This window comes from Stomoxys calcitrans, chromosome 1 (assembly GCF_963082655.1).
Source record: "Stomoxys calcitrans chromosome 1, idStoCalc2.1, whole genome shotgun sequence".
NCBI classification, from domain to species: Eukaryota; Metazoa; Arthropoda; class Insecta; order Diptera; family Muscidae; genus Stomoxys; species Stomoxys calcitrans.
This window is the reverse complement of record NC_081552.1, coordinates 38,275,388-38,293,380: the sequence shown is the minus strand read 5'-3', so window position 1 is coordinate 38,293,380 and position 17,993 is coordinate 38,275,388.

The following is a 17,993-nucleotide window of genomic DNA, read 5'->3' as shown; positions in this document are numbered from 1 at the left end:
GGCATTCATATCCGTTGGAGGGTTGTTTTTGGGGTATGTCGGCCCACTGGGACTTGATCCCAAACATTTATATAAGCTTCTCAGTCGACTTCCAATTTCCTTTCATTTGATACCAATACTTCTCCAATGGGTAAACATCTAATTATTTGGCGGTTTTTGGGAGTGGGTCGGGTCCCCCGATACTTGGGGTCAAATTGCGACCCCATGTTGTCCCAATTGCTATATATGTCCGTTTGGATGGGGTTTTGGCGTAGGACGTCCCCCCAGTTACTTGAATCCCAATGTTTTATACCGACTTTGTATTTCACTATAATTTTACGTGTGGTGCAAGGAACCAGAAGTGGTTCTAAGAACCTGTGATTCGAGGATCCGCCTGTGGTTCTAGTAACCACCTGTGGTTCTAGTAACCACCTGTGGTTCTAGTAACCACCTGTGGTTCTAGTAACCACCTGTGGTTCTAGTAACCACCTGTGGTTCTAGTAACCACCTGTGGTTCTAGTAACCACCCGTGGTTCTAGTAACCATCTGTGGTTCTAGTAACCACCTGTGGTTCTAGTAACCACCTGTGGTTCTAGTAACCACCTGTGGTTCTAGTAACCACCTGTGGTTCTAGTAACCACCTGTGGTTCTAGTAACCACCTGTGGTCCTAGTAACCACCTGTGGTTCTAGTAACCACCTGTGGTTCTAGTAACCACCTGTGGTTCTAGTAACCACCTATGGTTCTAGTAACCACCTGTGGTTCTAGTAACCACCTGTGGTTCTAGTAACCACCTGTGGTTCTAGTAACCACCTGTGGTTCTAGTAACCACCTGTGGTTCTAGTAACCACCTGTGGTTCTAGTAACCACCTGTGGTTCTAGTAACCACCTGTGGTTCTAGTAACCACCTGTGGTTCTAGTAACCACCTGTGGTTCTAGTAACCACCTGTGGTTCTAGTAACCACCTGTGGTTCTAGTAACCACCTGTGGTTCTAGTAACCACCTGTGGTTCTAGTAACCACCTGTGGTTCTTGTAACCACCTGTGGTTCTAGTAAACACCTGTGGTTCTAGTAACCACCTGTGGTTCTAGTAATCACTTGTTGTTCTAGGAACGAACTGTAATTCTAGTAACCACCAGTGGTTCTAATAGCCACCAGTGATTCTAGTAATCATCAGTGGTTCTAGTAACCACCTGTGGTTCTAGTAACCACCTGTGGTTCTAGTAACCACCTGTGGTTCTAGTAACCACCTGTGGTTCTAGTAACCACCTGTGGTTCTAGTAACCACCTGTGGTTCTAGTAACCGCCTGTGGTTCTAGTAACCACCTGTGGTTCTAGTAACCACCTGTGGTTCTAGTAACCACCTGTGGTTCTAGTAACCACCTGTGGTTCTAGTAACCACCTGTGGTTCTAGTAACCACCTGTGGTTCTAGTAACCACCTGTGGTTCTAGTAACCACCTGTGGTTCTAGTAACCACCTGTGGTTCTAGTAACCACCTGTGGTTCTAGTAACCACCTGTGGTTCTAGTAACCACCTGTGGTTCTAGTAACCACCTGTGGTTCTAGTAACCACCTGTGGTTCTAGTAACCACCTGTGGCTCTAGTAACCACCTGTGGTTCTATTAACCACCTGTGGTTCTAGTAACCACCTGTGGTTCTAGTAACCACCTGTGGTTCTAGTAACCACCTGTGGTTCTAGTAACCACCTGTGGTTCTAGTAACCACCTGTGGTTCTTGTAACCACCTGTGGTTCTAGTAAACACCTGTGGTTCTAGTAACCACCTGTGGTTCTAGTAATCACTTGTTGTTCTAGGAACGAACTGTAATTCTAGTAACCACCAGTGGTTCTAATAGCCACCAGTGATTCTAGTAATCATCAGTGGTTCTAGTAATCACCTGTGGTTCTAGTAACCACCTGTGGTTCTAGTAACCACCTGTGGTTCTAGTAACCACCTGTGGTTCTAGTAACCACCTGTGGTTCTAGTAACCGCCTGTGGTTCTAGTAACCACCTGTGGTTCTAGTAACCACCTGTGGTTCTAGTAACCACCTGTGGTTCTAGTAACCACCTGTGGTTCTAGTAACCACCTGTGGTTCTAGTAACCACCTGTGGTTCTAGTAACCACCTGTGGTTCTAGTAACCACCTGTGGTTCTAGTAACCACCTGTGGTTCTAGTAACCACCTGTGGTTCTAGTAACCACCTGTGGTTCTAGTAACCACCTGTGGTTCTTGTAACCACCTGTGGTTCTAGTAAACACCTGTGGTTCTAGTAACCACCCGTGGTTCTAGTAATCACCTGTTGTTCTAGTAACCATCTGTGGTACTAGTAATTACCTGTGGTTCTAGTAACCACCTGTGGTTCTAGTAACCACCTGTGGTTCTAGTAACCACCTGTGGTTCTAGTAACCACCTGTGGTTCTAGTAACCACCTGTGGTTCTAGTAACCACCTGTGATTCTAGTAACCACCTGTGGTTCTAGTAACCACCTGTGGTTCTAGTAACCACCTGTGGTTCTAGTAACCACCTGTGGTTCTAGTAACCACCTGTGGTTCTAGTAACCACCAGTGGTTGTAGTAACCACCTGTGGTTCTAGTAACCCCCTGTGGTTCTAGTAACCACCTGTGGTTCTATTAACCACCTGTGGTTCTAGTAACCACCTGTGGTTCTAGTAACCACCTGTGGTTCTAGTAACCACCTGTGGTTCTAGTAACCACCTGTGGTTCTAGTAACCACTAGTGGTTCTAGTAACCACTAGTGGTTCTAGTAACCACCAGTGGTTCTAGTAACCACCAGTGGTTCTAGTAACCACCAATGGTCTAGTAACCACCAGTGGTTCTAGTAACCACCAGTGGTTCTAGTAACCAACTTGTAACGACAGGTTTTCCGCTCGTGTGAAAATTTGTTTCAGTTCTCAAAATCTGTTTATTAGAGTGTAGGCTACACAAAGATTAGTAAGATAAGTAGTAAGGGGGGGGGGGGGTCTTATCGCCGAGTCCTGGAACGGCACTCGAGATTACGGGCCAAAACGGGCAGTGGCTGTGTGATGAATGTGGAGAACGCTGCTCAAACATCCTAGATGGATTGCATAACAGCTGTGCCGCGTGAGTGCAGACCTAAAACGGTGCTTCCTCTTACATAGATGCTCAGATCCCTACTGGACTTGGCTAAGCGGCGATTATTGCCTACAGCAGGGTCAGACGGTAGAGGTCGAAAACGACACTCTCAGAACTGTGGCTATGGTCAGAATTGTCAATAGCGGGTCGATGGGAGAGCGATATAAAATGACGAAATAGAACACCTTGTATAGTAACTCTACCTTCACACACGGGTGCTAGGATTAATACTAGGATGGGTTTATCAGCCAGTGACCTGGTTGCAGTTGAGGCTTGGCGCAGCGAACACAAAAGTACACTGTTGGTAGGGAATGCGTGGCGAAGGTTATACGCAGCTATACGGTGCAGTGACCAAAAAAGTGCACTGTTAAGCGATGGCACAACGGCGGAAATATGGTGCAGTGACTTTGAAAGTACACCGTTTAACTAGACAGCACTAGAGGGGTATTACCACGGTGTCGCGAACTCTGTCACTTTTGTCTATATCACTAAGCACTTTTTCACTCTACTCAACGATACTTCCCTTTTCTAGGAACAGTCCATTGTTCTAAGAACCATCTATAGTTCTTAGAAACATCCGTCATTATTTGGACTTACGGCATACAGATGGATTTCTAGTATGAACATTTTATACCCACCACCATAGGATGGTGGTATACTTATCTATTCATTCCGTTTGTAACACCTCGAATATTTCGACTAGATTAGTATACCCCCATGCTATGGTGGTGGGTATAAAAATATCGAAAGACAAAATTTTTTGCATGATCTCAAATCATGCGGTATTTTAACGCTCGAATCTGTTAACAGATGTATAAAATTTATAAAATTAAACAAGTAAAAGCGTGCTAAGTTCGGCCGGGCCGAATCTTATATACCCTCCACCATGGATCGCATTCGTCGAGTTCTTTTCCCGGCATCTCTTCTTAGGGAAAAAAGGATATAAGAAAAGGTTTGCTCTGCTATTAGAGCGATAGCAAGATATGGTCCGGTTTGGAGCACAATTAAATCCGTCGTACAAAATTTCAAGCATATCGGATAATAATTGCGACCTCTAGGGATCAAGAAGTCAAGATCCCAGATCGGTTTATATGGCAGCTTTATCAGGTTATGGACCGATTTGAACGTTATTTGACACAGTTGTTGAAAGTAAGAATGAAATATGTCGTGCAAAATTCCATTTCAATCGGATAAGAATTGCGCCCTCTAGAGGCTCAAGAAGTCAAGACCCAAGATCGGTTTATATGGCAGCTATATCAGGCTATGGACCGATTTGAACAATACGTGGCACAGTTGTTGGGTATCATAACAAAACACGTCGTGCAAAATTTCATTTCAATCGGATAAGAATTGCGCACTCTAGAGGCTCAAGAAGTCAAGACCCAAGATCGGTTTATATGGCAGCTATATCAAAACATGGACCATGGATATGGAAACATGGATATGGCCCATTTGCAATACCAACCGACCTACACTAATAAGACGTATTTGTGCAAAATTTCAAGCGGCTAGCTTTACTCCTTCGGAAGTTAGCGTGCTTTCGACAGACAGACGGACGGACATGGCTAGATCGACATAAAATGTCGCGACGATCAAGAATATATATACTTTATGGGGTCTCAGACGAATATTTCGAGTAGTTACAAACAGAATGACGAAATTATACCCTCCACCATCCTATGGTGGATGATAAGTCGTTATGCAGGGATGATACATTTAATACATTAATTTTTGTGCCTTCAGGTGTTGTATGATTTGAGACGCATAAAAAAATATTATTCACTTCATGGAAAAATATTTGTTTAACCGTGACTCGTGAATGCCTCATGAGTTGTTATATTCTTGTGAGTCATGAGTGTTTCGTGAGTGCCTCGTCAGTCATGATTTTCTTGTGAGTCGTGATTGTCTCGTGAGTCTTAAGTGTCTCGTGAGTCCTGCGTGAGTAATATTTTCATCTCGTTAGCGTGAGTGGAAAATCACTCACGCACACATCTCTGCCATGTAGTGCTACAGGGGTACGGTAAATACTTTTGGCACACTGGCAAGGACATATGACAGACGCACCAACATAAATCTATTTTTACCAACTCCAGGCATATCTTCGTTAACTGAACTGACTAAACTGACAGCAACATATGTCGCATCAGTTAAAACAAAAAGATGAATTAAAATTACAGCCAACAAAGCGATGATGGTGGCGAGATGAGAACGGAGGGTGTTGTGTAACACAGCGTATGGCACAAATGAAGGCAATGAGCTGGGCTTTAGAAACCTGCAATGGAAAAAAAAAAATAATCATAATTTTTTAAAATGTTCATAAATTTTCATTAAAACTAAATAAAAATTCAACATTCACACGCGCGCTTTCCTGCCACACATACACACTCATCTACACTTTGCTTGCTGGTTTTCACAACGAAAGGAGGTTGATGTTGTATTATTACCAACTTCCAACAACCTACAACCAACAGAGTCACGGCAGGAAAAGGATGTTGCTGCCAATGTGTGATGCTGCTGATGTTGCTCATCCCTAAGAGAAAAAGTGTCGAGCGACACATATTCCTTTTTTGCAAATGTACGTTTAATGTGATTTTTTCAATGGTTCTAAGGGATGTTGGTGTTTAGCATAGACTTCTGTTTGTCCGTCCGACAATAAGTTTGTGTGTGAAAATGTGTTTGTTGGTTTAAGGTAACATTTTTCCTATTCGTTGTGTCATAAAATGATTATGTAAATATTTTACTACAAATTAAAATCAAAATTAAATACAAAATACGGAAAAAACCAAGGGGAAAAATACTAACTCCAACAGCCTTTGAATGAACTCTAAAAATTCAACATAGAGGATTGAAAATGGGAATACAGTGGCATGGCATATAAAATTGTGGGAAATAAAATTTTTAAAGGAAAATTTGGAAATAAAATGGTCCTTATAAAACACTGACTAAACTGGATGGTGCTAATTCGGGCACATGACTTTAAGAGGGTTGAAGGTGTTCATATACTCCTATGGTGTTTTTGGGAGTGAAACAGCCCCTTGACTTCTTGTAAGGATTGAAATACCTTTAATATTAGCGCCATACTTAACGAATCTAACGATGACCGCCGTCTCTCACCCAGCCCCGGACTCCGTTTATATGGGCTGAAATTCCACCTAATCTGCTAGGTATATGTAAATAAAAGTTAAGCTTTAATGTGGTACATGCGCTCGCAATCATTTGAATTCGTTTCTAGGTGTCCAGGCCACAGCTCCTTAGCTTACCTCAATGTTGCCTATCTACATTTTTATACTCACCAACAAAGCATATATTGGGTTGCCCAAAAAGTAATTGCGGATTTTTCATATAGTCGGCGTTGACAAATTTTTTCACAGCTTGTGACTCTGTAGTGGCATTCTTTCTTCTGTCAGTTATCAGCTGTTACCTTTAGCTTGCTTTAGAAAAAAAGTGTAAAAAAGTATATTTGATTAAAGTTCATTCTAAGTTTTATTCAAAATGCATTTACTTTCTTTTAAAAAATCCGCAATTACTTTTTGGGCAACCCAATATATCTGTGGAATGTAGGGACACGAAGGTCATATTCATTCCGAAAGCAGGAAAACCCTACCAAACCAAGGAGAATGATTTTCGTCCTATTAGTCTGTCATCCTTTATGCTGAAGACTCTTGAAAGGTTGATATTAGAAACATATCTTAGGGCAAAGATCCCTGGAGATCGCCTGTCGCAAAGGCAAATCCACTGAAACAGCCCTTGCGGCCTAGTCGGCTACATAGAGGATTCTCTCGCTGCCAAGGAATGTACATTGGTAACATTTCTTGATATTGAAGGTGCGTTCAATAATGTACAACCGACGTCAATCATGAAGGAGTTGGAGTTTCTAGGCATCAACTCTGCTGTAAGAAAGTTTATTAATAACTTACTTTCTAAAAGATGCATTACGGCAGGCTTGGGATCTGTGGATCTAAAAAGATGGGTCAGCAGAGGAACTCCTCAAGGAGGTGTACTGTCTCCTCTACTTTGGAATATAGCCATTAACAATATCTTATTGTCTCTGAAAGAACAAGGCGTAAAAGTGGTCTCGTATGCTGAAGGAAGCTCTACGTGCAACAGCAAAGTAGGCTACTGAAAGTGCTCTAGGTATAAATCCGTGCAAGACAGAGGTAGTTATTTTCAGCAGGAGATACAATTTGCCTACAGTGAAACCTCTTTCCTTGGCTGAAGAGAATGTTACATTTACACAAAGCGCAAAATACCTGGGTGTTTTGCTGGACTGGAAATTAAAATCCAACATTGGAAAGGGCAAGAAAGGCCACTCTTGCCCTATACACCTGCAAGAGAGCCATTGGCAAAAGTTGGGGGTTTAGACCGCGTGTCATGCATTGGGTATATACTGTAGTTGTCAGATATAATGCTATATGGTGTTGTGGTCTGGTGGACGGTGCTTCAAAAGTCCACCTACTGTTTAATACTCAACCGGATCCAAGGGACGGCTTGTATGTGCATCACAGCCGCACTGAGGACGACACCATCTGATCTCTGTACATTGTGGCTACCCAAATTGCAGCGACCACTGCCGTGAGGCTAAGGGAGCTGTCTCATTGGTCATGTGGCGGCTACGGACACTGTGTTATCCTTGATATAATACCCGATGTTCCAGGGAGTGTGGGTTACACCCTACCTGAAGCGCTTTTTGATAAAAAAATTCTGTACCACTATTCCTGATAGAATCGATTGGAACTACAATACGATATCCCTGGTAACAGAAGTTACATAGACTTCTATACGAATGGTTCCAAACCAAACGACCAGGTGGGCTTTGGGGTGTACTCTAAAGATATAGAACTAGTCATATCGTTACCTAGGTTATCCGACCACTGCCGTGAGTATCAAGCGGAGCTCCTTGCAATTAAGGAAGTGATGGAATGGCTGGGATATAATGTCATTACGACGATTGGCATAAATATCTTCTCAGACAGCCAGGTAGCCATTAAATCCCTGGAGAACGTATTTCTGAACACAAAAACCGCCCTCGACTGTCGCAGATCGCTCAACGAGATGGTTAAACAGTTCAAAATTTACCTGTTCTGGGTGCCGGGCCACAGGGATATCCCAGGGAATGCGAGACTAGGAACTACCCTACACACTCCAGAGATACTGAAATCTCTGGGTATTCCTCCAGCGACATTTAAGCTAAGTTTTCAGGACTGGGCCCGAAGGGCAACGAATGATAGATGGTCACAAAGAGTCCACATAGTTTTGGAATGTGGCCTCATCTAGACTTGAAGAGGTCTACTGCTTTGCTCTCATTGGCTAGAACAGACATCTCAGTCATTGTGTCCATCATGACAGGTCACTGTCAAATCGGAAAACATGCTGACAGACTGAAGATTGCCAACAACGACTTTTGCAGAAGCAGAACACAGAGGGTGTGTGTTTCCCGCACTATCAGTCAAAATATGTTTCACTTCAGATTTTCATTTCTTTGAGAACCTGTCAGACTTAGCGGATGTAAACATTCGCAAGTTATTGGGCTTTTTAAAGCGATCTGGAAGGTTCAAGGGATAGGAACTAGAAGGCATCTTCCTTCTTCGGTTCCTGTGGTATCAAAATGGACGAAAACATCTATGTGAGTCCGATGGCAGACTGTCACTTAAACCTAACCTAACCTAGACCGTATTTGGCACAGTTGTTGGAAGCAAAATTTAAGTGAAATTGGACCAAAATTGCTGCTTTTAAGGTCTCAAGAAATCAAATCGGGAGATCGGTTTATATAGGAGCTTTATCCAAATATGAGCCGATATCACCCATTTGCAATATCCAACGACTTACATTAATTGTAGGTTTCTGTGTAAAATTTCAAGCGGCTAGCTTTACGCGTTCGACCGCTATCGTGATTTCGACAGACGGACGGACGGACATAGCTAGATCGGCTGAGAATGACGAGACGATCAAGTATATATATATATATATATACTAAATGGGGTCTTAGATCAATATTTTGAGGTGTTACAAACGGAATGACCAAGTTAGTATACCCCATCCTATGGTGATGGGGTATACTAACTTGGTCATCCCCCCCCATCCTATGGTATAAAAAATAAGAATAAGTCAATGTGATGACTGACTTAAGACTCAATTACTCATACTAGCAGATGGTGGAAATGAATGAGTGTGAGTGAGAGATAACCCACACACTCATATACTCTCTCTCACACCACACACACACACACACCTTAACATAACCAAAAACAGATGAGTTGAATAAAATAAAACACAGAAGGTTTTCCCACAATCCCGCTAACTGCACATAAACACAGCAATAGATAAACACATCTAACGCATATATTGAAATGTATGACAACATACAAACATATACCTATAAAATTTTATAAATACATAAATATAAGGTTTCAAAATCTCAGCCGCACACAAACTCCCAGCAGCTCCCAGGAGTTTCAACGGCAGGCAGTAGCTAAGCAAGTGGCAACAGGCTCCCAAGCCAAGTCCTTGGGTAGGAAACAAACACATGAACATGAACTGCTTTGTGTATATGTATGTATATTGGTGGGTGTCAGTATGTGTGGGCTTTTGGTTGAGGTGTTGGTTTTTGAATGCATTAGCCAAAGCCAAAGCTTAACATCATCGTCGTTATCATCATCATCAGCATCGTTGTAGTTGTTGTTGTATATAAAACTCATACTTTAAATTAATGATAAAACATTTATTCCATTTTTCGAAACGTAAACCTATCTACCTATCCCTGCATTGCTCCATCTACGCCAAACAACCCAACCATACCCATGATGGAAGTGTGAAGATATTCTCCACTCACTCACCCGCATTACCTTAACTTAAGACTTAAAGCATTATGGCCTATTGAAAGGATCCCTCACTCACACCACACACACACACACTCACATTCCTGCATCCGAATGACTCTCATACATATATAAATATTCGCATACAATACACGTATGTGTGCTATTATCAATGTATCGCATACATTTCCCTCCTCGAGTCTTAAGGGAAATTACACATTTTCCCAATTTTTTTTTGTTTTCTTCCTTGGTTATATCTGTTTTCATTTTTCAGATCCTATACATTATTTTGGTTCCCATTTTTCGGTTGGTTGTTCTACCATGGTAGACTACTCATTTTTGATTTCCTCATTCAACATCCTTTTTTCTTTGAGATTGAAGGCAAACAAGTGGGAATGGAATTGAAAACAAGGAAACTTCCTTCAAATGATCACATGATCCCACCAAACTCCCAACTACTCCCGTTACACCAGCGAATGCTAGGGGGTTGTTTGGTTTCAGCGAATGTAAAGGAGTATGAATTGCTTTAATCATTTCATTGTTTAAGTGGCAATTTTTCATATGCTCATATAATACATTTGTTCACCCGTATATCCATCCGTTTGGCGTTGGAAAAGTGAAAAACCGAAAGGAGTATGCATGAATGTAGCAGCCGAAACAAATTGTGAAAACACTCTCAATTTTTTTTTTATGCCCATCACCATAAGATGGGGGAACTATTCGAACTATTCGTCTAAGACCCACTAAAGTAAAAGATCGTCTCGACATTCTGTGTCGATCAAGCCACGTCCGTCCGTCTGTCCAAATCACAACAGCGGTCGAACGCTTAAAGCTAGCTGCTTCAAATTTTCACACAGATACTTAATATTCATGTAGGTCGTTGAGGCTTGAAAATGGGCCCTATCGGTTCAGATTCAGATATAGCTCCCATAAAAACCCATCTCCTGATTTGAGTTTTTTTGTCTGATTTGGCAGAAACTTTGCATGTACTGTTCTGTTATGGCTTCCAATAACTATGCCAAGTACGGTCCAAATCGGTCTATAACCTGATATAGCTCCCATATAAACCGATCTCCCGATTTTACTTCTTAAGATCTTACAATCCGCAATTCTTGTCCGGTTTGGCGGAAATTTCGCACATTGTGTTTTGTTATGACTTTCAATAACTGTGCCAAGTACGGTTCGAATCAGTCTATAGCCTGATATAGCTCCCATATAAACCGATTTCCGATTTGACTTCTTGAGCCCTTATAAGCCGCAATTTTTGTTCGATTTACCTGAAATTTTGCAAGTAGTGTCCTGTTATGACTTCCAATAACTGTGCCAAGCACGGTACAAATCCAGATCCATAACCAGATATAGAACCCATATTTTAGCAGAAACCATGGTGACGGATTCCCAAGATTCGGCCGTCCCAACTTGGCACGCTTTTACTTGTTAATGGATCATTTAGTCACCATTCGTATATTTCTAAGTTCTACCTACATACCATAGCTCAGTTAATCAGCCATCATTTATTTCTTAGTTGTACCTACGTGCCAAATATTGGACCTCTAACTCCATCCGTAGACAGAGTACCAAATAGAACCAATTTTGGTACCAAAATGTATACATTTTTAAAAGATCATTTAGTCATCAATCATATATTTCTTAGTTGTACCTAAATGCCAAATTTCAGACCTCTAGCTCCATCTATAGAGATTGCTAAATAGTACCAATTTTGGTACCTAAATGTTCGAATTGTGAATCTACTATTTAGTCGCCCATCATATATAACTATGTTCTACCTACTTGCTCATTTCAGACCTGTTCTCCAATCTGCAAAAAAGTACTTAATGGTGCTAATATTGGTACAAAAATGTACGAATTCTGACAATATCATAGTCACCCATTATGTTTTTCCTAGTTGTAGCTACATGCCAAATATCAGACCTCAAGTTCCATCTGAACAGAAAGTACCACATGGTTACAATTGCGGTATTAAACGTACGTTTTCTTCCGTTAACAGTACTTTTTTCCATTTTTATACCCTCCACCATAAGATGGGGGGTATACTAATTTCGTCATTCTGATTGTAACTACTCGAAATATTCGTCTGAGACCCCATAAAGTATATATATTCTTGATCGTGGTGACATTTTATGTCGATCTAGCCATGTCCGTCCGTCTGTCCGTCCGTCCGTCCGTCCGTCCGTCCGTCCGTCCGTCTGTCCGTCTGTCCGTCTGTCCGACTGTCCGTCTGTCCGTCCGTCCGTCCGTCCGTCCGTCCGTCTGTCTGTCGAAAGCACGCTAACTTCCGAAGGAGTAGAGCTAGCCGCTTGAAATTTTGCACAAATACTTCTTATTAGTGTAGGTCGGTTGGTATTGTAAATGGGCCATATCGGTCCATGTTTTGATATAGCTGCCATATAAACCGATCTTGGGTCTTGACTTCTTGAGCCTCTAGAGGGCGCAATTCTTATCCGATTTGAATGAAATTTTGCACGACGTGTTTTGTTATGATATCCAACAACTGTGCCAAGTATGGTTCAAATCGGTCCATAACCTGATATAGCTGCCATAAAAACCGATCTTGGGTCTTGATTTCTTGAGCCTCTAGCGTGCGCAATTCTTATCCGATTGGAATGAAATTTTGCACGACGTGTTTTGTTATGATATCCAATAACTGTGCCAAGTATGTTTCAAATCGGTCCATAACCTGATATAGCTGTCATATAAGCCGATCTTGGGTCTTGACTTCTTGAGCCTCTAGAGGGCGCAATTCTTATCCGATTGGAATGGAATTTCGCACGACGTGTTTTGTTATGATACCCAACAACTGTGCCAAGTATGGTTCACATCCGTCCATAACCTGATATAGCTGCCATATAAACCGATCTTGGGTCTTGACTTCTTGAGCCTCTAGAGGGCACAATTCTTATCCGATTTGAATGAATTTTTGCACGAAGTATTTCGTTATGGTATCCAACAACTGTGCCAAGTATGGTTGAAATCGGTTCATAACCTGATATAGCTGTCATATAAACAGATCTGGGGATTTGACTTCTTGAGCTTCTAGAGGGCGCAATTCCTATCCGATTTGGCTGAAATTTTGCATGACGTATTTTATTTTTACTTTCAATAACTGTATCAAATAAGGTTCAAATCGGTTCATAACCTGATATAGCTGCCATATAAACCGATCTGGGATCTTGACTTCTTGATCCCTAGAGGTCGCAATTATTATCCGATATGCCTGAAATTTTGTACGATGGATACTCTCATGACCATCAACAAACGTGTTTATTATGGTCTGAATCAGTCTATAGCCCGATACGGATCCCATATAAATCGTTCTCTCTATTTTACTTCGTGAGCCCCAATGGGCGCAATTCTTATACGAATTGGCTGAAATTTTACACAGGTCTCCCACATATAATTTAATTGTGGTCCGAACCGGACCATATCTTGATAACGTTTTAATAGCAGAGCAACTCTTTTCTTATATCCTTTTTTGCCTAAGAAGAGATGCCGGGAAAAGAAGTCGACAAATGCGATCCATGGTGAGGGTGTATAAAATTCGGCCCGGCCGAACTTAACACGCTTTTACTTGTTTCTTTTCACCCTCACCCTTTTGCACCAAATGTATTTTAAGTCAAATTTCAAAATTTTACCTCTATCCATCCGCCCTGTACAAAGTACACAAATTTCGTACCTTTTTGGTACTTTTTTCAGTACCTGAATGTACAAATTTCCAAAAACTCTTACAGTCACCCAATTAAGTGTGCCAGACTGTACATAAGTTCCAAAATTCAGAGCTCTTGTTCAATTAACAAAGAAAGTACCAAAGAACGAATTGCGTTACTTAACGTACTACCTTATTTTTTCGAGACATTTTTATACCCACCACCGAAGGATGGGGGTATATTCATTTTGTCATTCCGTTTGCAACACATCGAAATATCCATTTCCGACCATATAAAGTATATATATTCTTGATCAGCGTAAAAATCTAAGACGATCTAGACATGTCCGTCCGTCTGTCTGTTGAAATCACGCTACAGTCTTCAAAAATAGAGATATTGAGCTGCAACTTTGCACAGATTCTTTTTATGTCCATAAGCAGGTTAAGTTCGAAGATGGGCTATATCGGACTATATCTTGATATAACTCCCATATAGACCGATCCGTCGATTTAGGGTCTTAGGCCCACAAAAGCCACATTTATTATCCGATTTTGTTGAAATTTGGGGTAGTTAGTTGTGTTAGGCCCTTCGACATCCTCCGTCAATTTGGCTCAGATCGGTCCAGATTTGGATATAGCTGCCATATAGACCGATCCTACGATTTAGGGTCATAGGCCCATAAAAGCCACATTTATTATCATATTTTGCTGAAATTTGGGACAGTGAGTAGAGTTAGGCCCTTCGACATCCCTTGTCAATTTGGCTCAGATCGGTTCAGATTTGGATATAGCTGCCATATAGACCCATCCCCTGATTTAGGGTTTTAGGCCTATAAAAGCCACATTTATTACACGATTTTGTTGAAATTTGGGACAGTGAGTAGAGTTAGGCCCTTCGACATCCCTTGTCAATTTGGCCCAGATCGGTCCAGATTTGGATATAGCTGCCATATAGACCGATCTTTCGATTAAATGTTTTGGGCCCATAAAAGGCACATTTATTGTCCGATGTGGCCGAAATTGGGGACAGTGGGTTAAATTAAGCCACTCGACATACTTCTGCAATATGGCACAGATCGGTTCAGATTTGGATATAGGTGCCATATAGCCCGATCTCTTGATCTAAGGTTTTGGGGTCATAAAAGGCGCGTTTATTGTCCGATGACGCCGAAATTTGGGACAGTGAGTTGTGTTAGGCCCTTCGATATCCTTTTTAAATTTGATCCAGATCGGTCGAGATTTGAATATAGCTGCCATATAGACCGATCTCTGGATTTAAGGTTTAGGGCCCATAAAAGAGACATTTATTGTCCAATTTCGCCGAAATTTGGGACAGTGCTTAGTGTTAGGCTCTTCGACATGTTTATGCAACTTGACCCAAATCGGTCCAGATTTGGATATAGCTGCCATGTAGACCGATATCTCGATTTAAAGTCTTGGCCCCATAAAAGGCGCATTTATAATCCGATTTCACTGAAATTTGACACAGTGACATATGTTCGGCTTTTCGACATCCGTGTCGTATATAGTTCAGATCGGTATGAGGTATATGAGTATAAGATATGAAATTTTCACCGAATTTTGATGAAAAGTTGTTTACATATATACCCGAGGTGATGGGTATCCAAAGTTCGGCCCGGCCGAACTTAACGCCTTTTTACTTGTTTAATTTGAGCCGAAGAACATAATTCTAGCCCTTTCCGTTCGCGCTGGCCAAATATGTATCATTTTGCACTTTTTAGTACCTAAACGTTTGAATATCACCAAATCCAGCCCTATCCCGTCCCTGTGATCCAAGACCAACAATCATGCAAAATTTCATGATTCTAGCTTTAGTCATTTGGGCTGGTCGATGATCAGTCAGTCAGTCACTCAACTCTTGTATGTATATAGACTAGCATACCGGTAGTCCGCATAGCAACCCTTGTTTTGTATACTCCCTTTTTACTGTAGGACTTTCAAAAACCTAGGTAGTCACTCAGTTTATAAGAATATGAAGTTTTGTGGTTATTACGTATAAAGTTTCAGAAATCTGTCCCCTTCTGTAAACAAAGTACCAAATTGTACCAAGAGTAAAAATTCATCAGAAAAATCATTAAGTTGCCCAATATATATTTTCAAGTTATAAATGAATCCGAATTGTGTGCGCTTTAGCTCAATTCGTAAAGAAATTTCCATTTTGTATGTTTCAGTACCTAAATCTACGATTTCGAAAAAAAATATTTTGGTCGTCCAAAATTTATAGTCAATGTGTAACTGTATCTTAATATCCTGTTAATATATGTCAAATTGCTTAATTTTAGCAGTCCACGCACGCTGTAGGCGAAGAAGAAATGTACGAATTTCGTATAGATCATTAATCATCCATCATTTATTTCCTAGTTATACCTACATGCCATATTTCCAACAGCTAGAGGTCCGTGTATAAAAAAAAGTACCAAATAGTACCAATTTTGGTACCAAAATGTATGAATTGTGAAAAATCATTTAGTCGCCCATGATCTATTTCTAAGTTTTAACTACATGCCAAATTTCAGACCTCAAGCTGCAACTGCACAGATAGTACCAAATGGTACCAACATGTACGAATTGTAAGAAACTCATAGTCACCCATTATATTTTTCCTAGTTGTACCTGCATGCCAAAGTTCAGACCACTAGCTCTATATGTAAAGAAAGTACCAAATGGTACCAATTTTGGTACCAAAATTTAAGAATTTTGAATAGATCATTTAGTCGACCATCATATATTTCTTTGTTATACCCACATGCCCACTTTCACACCTCTAGCTGCATATGTAAAGAAAGTACCAAAAGGTACCAATTTTGGTACCAAAATATAAGAATTTTGAATGGATCATTTAGCCGCCCATCATATATTTCTTAGTTGTACCTACATGCCCAATTTCAGATCTCTAACTCCATCTGTAAAGATAATACCAAATGCTATCAATTGCTGTACTAAACGTACATTTTCTCCCGTTACCAGTACCTTTTTATACACACCACTGAAGGGTGGGGGTATATTTATTTTGTCATTTCGTTTGAAACACATCGAAATATCCATTTCCGACCCTATCTTGTCTTCTTATATATAAAAATCAATTTGTGTTTGTTTGTAGGTTTGCTTGTTTGTTTGTTTGTATGTATGTTTGTGTGTTCCTTATAGACTCGGAAACGGCTGAACCGATTTTCTTCAAATTTTCACAGATGGTGCATAATGACCCCGTGGTGAAAATAGGGTACTACATTTTTTGAAATCTGAAGGGGGCGGACCCTCCCCCTTACCCTAATTTTCAGAAACGCCAGATCTCGGAGATGGGTGGTGCGATTTAAGCGAAATTTTATGTGCTCTCATACAGTACTCTATAAATAACAAGTAAAAAGGCGTTAAGTTCGGCCGGGCCGAACTTTGGATACCCACCACCTCGGGTATATATGTAAACCACCGTTCATCAAAATTCGGTGAAAATTTCATACCTTATACTCATATACCTCATACCGATCTGAACTATATACGACACGATGTCGAAAAGCCGAACATAAATCACTGTGTCAAATTTCAGTGAAATCGGATTATAAATGCGCCTTTTATGGGGCCAAGACTTTAAATCGAGATATCGGTCTACATGGCAGCTATATTCATATCTGGACCGATTTGGGCCAAGTTCCATAAACATGTCGAAGAGCCTAACACTAAGCACTGTCCCAAATTTCGGCGAAATCGGACAATAAATGCCTCTTTTATGGGCCCTAAACCTTAAATCCAGAGATCGGTCTATATGGCAGCTATATGCAAATCTGGACCGATCTGAGCAAAATTGAAGAAGGACGTCGAAGAGCCTAACCAAACTGACTGTCTCAAATTTCAGCGATATCGGACAATAAATGCGTCGCTTATCACCCCGAAACCTAAAACCTAGATATCGGTCTATATGGCAGCTATATCCAAATCTGGACCGATCTGTGCGAAATTGCAAAAGTATGTCGAGGGGCTCAACATAACTCACCGTTCCAAATTTCGGCGACATCAGACAATAAATGAGCATTTTATGGGCCCAAAACCATAAATCAAGAAATCGGTCTATATGGCAGCTATATCTAAATCTGAACCGATCTGGACCAAATTGAAGATATATGTCAAAGGGCCTAATACATCTCACTGTCCCAAATTTCAGCAAAATCGGATAATGAATGTGGCTTTTATGGGCCTTACACCATAAATCGGAGGATCGATCTATATGGCAGCTATATTCAAATCTGGACCGATTTGAGCCAAATTAACGAAGGATGTCGACTGGCCTTACACAGTTCACTGTCCCGAATTTAATCAAAATCGGATAATAAATGTGGCTTTTGTGGGCCTAAGACCCTTAACGGGAGGATCGGTCTATATCCAAATCTGGACCGATCTAGACAAAATTG